Source organism: Teleopsis dalmanni, chromosome 2 (assembly GCF_002237135.1).
Source record: "Teleopsis dalmanni isolate 2A chromosome 2, ASM223713v2, whole genome shotgun sequence".
Taxonomy (NCBI): Eukaryota; Metazoa; Arthropoda; class Insecta; order Diptera; family Diopsidae; genus Teleopsis; species Teleopsis dalmanni.
In genome coordinates, this window is record NC_051847.1 from 213,711,862 (window position 1) to 213,716,153 (window position 4,292).

Here is a 4,292-nt window from a genome sequence, read left to right on the forward strand (position 1 = left end):
TACCCACACCTAAACAATAATAATATAATTAAAAACAATATATAGAATTTTAATCGGTTTTTATAATATTAAGAAAAGTAACTATGCAAAATCTATTTTATATTAAATACTTTTGTAGTTCGAAAAAAACAACAATTAACAAAGAATAAATTAATTTGTACAGCTGTAGTTTATGCGTTAGTTCTAATTAATAACATATCAAGCACAATTAATAGCACTATTAATTTGAATATTGTTATTCAAGTGTACGTAGGCTTAATGTATTAGCACGCAAGTCCCCCATACAAATTAGATAGGGTACAATTCTTTACACTTGCAGTTTTAAAAATAACACACGTACAACTCAAACAAAAGATGTTTCCAAAGACCACTGATAATGGATATTTGGATATATTCAAAACAGTTTTATGTTATTTAATTTGGGTTTAAGTGTTACAAAATTAATGGAAAGCATTTTATACTATTTTTTAATAATATTCTACTTATATTATTAGATTTAGTGTTTTGACTATTTTGATGTATAATCCTTCGATAAAGTATAGAAATTGTTGGGCATAGGCATAGTAATATCAGGCAGGACTTATATTACTGACTTACACTATTGTATTTCTACGAATACTACAATCTTGAAATAAAAATTCTTACTTGGAATTTACTATCCACATAAATTATGTACGAACTATAAACTAATTAAAAAGAAATTCGAAGATTCCCTATAAGGCCGCTAATAATGAGTATTTGGCAATACCCGAAATAGCGTTGTATAGTCAGCCAAATTTCAATAAATTAACTAAATTTTTGTTCTTATCTTTTCTTTGCTATTCGATTACTGTCAATTTTTAAACAGTTTCTTGTCGTCATTAAGACGCATCACTCTCGTCCAGAAAAAGTTAACATTAAAAGAAATCCTTTCTGTGTGGGTTATATATTAGATATGGATTATCATACCATTATGTGATATCCTTTACTCACAAGAACCTGAAACGAATCTAATCACAATGGTTGATCGCAACCAAAATATTTTGATCCTTACCAAAAGAGTAGCCACACCTTTTACTATACACTTAACTTATGATACTTTGAAATGCATATGACCAGAATGTCTAATTAGAACAAAGTTAGAACAGGATATCCTGATTAATTTCGAATTGCATTATGAACAAATTTTCAGTTGAGTAATATTAATAAATATATTATTGGACATATAAAATACATTTATTGGTTTAAAAACTTTAGGGCAACCGATTTCAAATGCAATACCAGTAACATTTTGGCTACATATCATATACTATATATTAATATTAACTATATCTTAATATCATTAGTTTGTAATTAGTTTTTGAGTTTTTAAACGATTTTAGCTAGGCTATAAACAAGTTGAATAGCATTAAAAGGATTTCGCAGTTGATATATTAATTAAGGACGATAATTGTTTGAATTATTTTTGTACTCATTCTTCTCTTTCAATATAAAAACTAGAACATAATATTCGAACTGTTTATCATGCTAACCTCTTTATAAGATAAATTCTTATTATCTGTCCCTTAAATTACATTAATAATGTGTCTCTAGTTTCTGCTATAAAATATTTGAAATATGACCATCCGATGAGAATTTTCTGAATTAATAATCAAAATATTAAGCTAAACTGATTATAAATTATACGAATAACTTAATTAATATTTTTTAAATGACCAAATATTCTCATACATCAAAGTTCGCTGAACCATAAAAATAATAATTTGTGATTTGATCAATTCTTCAATACAAAAGATCGCAAATCAACTCCAATCCCAATTTCTTTCATTATTAAATTTTAACGTAAACGAAGTCATAAAAACGCTGTATAGCTTTTGAACGTTTTTTAATTATTATCGCTTTGAGAAATCGATTAAATAATTTAATTTAGCAATTTTCTTAATACAAAATGATCAACTTGCAAATATGTGAACTGTTTTTTGGCAGTAGACAGTAAATTAAAAATTAAAAATTTAAGAAAATAAAATTTGAAATGAAAACAACAAAGTTCAAAAACCTCAACGGTACCGACATTAGCAAAAACTAACGCCTCCCTGTAAAAATACAAAAACAAAAACCCACCAAAAGACAATAATAAGAGTAACAATGCTAACAATAATAATACAATAATCATAACAATCACAAAATTGTTTGCAAAAAGTGTATCTACAAAAAATATGTATCTACAGATGTGGGTATTGTATATTATAAACATCGCACATAAATCGGCCGACAACGGCAAGACAACGGTTTTAAGTAAGCAGCCGGCCGGTTGGTTGGCCGGTCTAATAAGCAAAGCACGACATTTGCCCGAGTTTTTTGCTTGAATGCCTGTCAGTAACGTACTCGTATCTATAGTTGATACTACAGACCCACTAACAAACTTCATAAACAAATTTATATTCCAATGTATTCAAATACACAAAAACGTATATGTACGGGTACGGGTACGGGTACGGGTATGGGTATGAGTATTAATAAAACAATCTTTAAGTTTTGCGGTTGCCACCCAAAACAATTTATTAACTAACAAGTGTACGGTCGAATGAATTATGAGCGCAGATACACAAGCGCACCAACACAAAATGCAAGATACGGACTACAACAGACTACAACCGTCAATGTGAATTATAAATACGAATTTCATTGTCAAGGTAAAAAAATGCTCTGATATAACTTTTATATACGACTGCACATACATATACTCCCATATAAATAATATGCAATATTATCTTTTATGTACGATATTACGAAAATATTTGTGTTTAAATTAAGTAATTTTTGAGCTTAAGATGTGTAACAGGTTTTGTGCGCTTTTCTTTACGCTTAGCCTATACAACCGTTATAAGAAATTTATATCTTAATTTATTATCTGCTTGGGTTACCTGCTACTCTCTGCTACTCTCATTGTTAATGAAATTAATTTTAATTTCCCATGAAACATTTAAGTATCTTCAAGTAGAATGCGCATGCCACAGTTCCTTGCACTTGTACCAGAAATGGGACTCGATAAAGATAAAGATCAGCGCGCTCCGACCAAAATAACTTCATTATGTTATGCGCGTATGTAAAACGCCTGAAGCTGCGCGGTGTAGGCACTTTTGTTATATATATCTCCTTTAAATCGCTGAAATAATTTACTTCAACTTAATTTTTGTACTTGTAGTTATGAAATATAAAACACAAATTAAATTAAATTGCTTTGACTGCAGTTGAGTTCAAACGTGCGCACAGCTTTGGCGGCTTCTTTTCCGGTCTACGCTCGCGATACTTTTTTTTTTTGAAGAGATACTTTTTTGTTGTGACTTTTGTAGTCTCAAATGTAAGTCAAAGTATGACCTGCAAAATGAAGTGGTTATTAATTTTTGGAAAATCCATTTATTATTTCTTCTTTTTTTTTTTGGTAAAAAATTTTTTCTTTCTTTTCTTTTCAATTTTCAAGAGGTCAATCCACTTTTAATGTAAGTCGGTATTCTTTTCATTTTTTTTTTATATTTGGTCATAGTAACTAAACGCTTAACTTACGTATTATTGTTATATCGCATGGGTAAACTTAATCCAAATTATTCTGTAACTAATAGGCAATCAAAGATAGTAATTTTGGAAAAATTGGATGTTTAATCCATAAAAATAATTCTTTCTTCCCACATTTTTACCCCTTTAATAATAATTTACTAAAATTTTATATGTTTCATAAATTTATTAATTATTTTATATAAAACTATAAAATTTAATATTAATATATAATTTAAATAAATTATTTTTAATCCATAAAAATAATTCTTTCTTCCCACATTTTTGCCCCTTTAATAATAATTTAAAAAATTTTTATTATTATGTTAAAATTCTTTGAGCTAGTGCACTTAAGCACTTTTACTCTTTTTTTAACTCAAGGTATTTTCAAAACCCCTCTTTACGCCTTGACTGGATTATTGTTATTGCCTTGACTGTTATATTATTTATTAACAGCTCTGCATACTTCCCCGATAAGTCTGTAACCATTTTAAGAATTGATTACGCGGTGTTGGTAAGTCTGTCAATTTTCGCAAATAAAATCAGGGCTCTATCCTTTATGTATTTTTTGATGAGATCAATCTTGAGGTCCCTGAGGATGTCATTCGTCCTAATGTACAATAGTACTTTGAAAAGTCTTCTCAGAGCCTGACTTTGAGATTTTCTAGCTGGCTAAAAATTTTATATATATCATAAATTTATTAATTAATTTATATAAAATAATAAAATTTAATATTAATATATGTATGAAATAAATTATT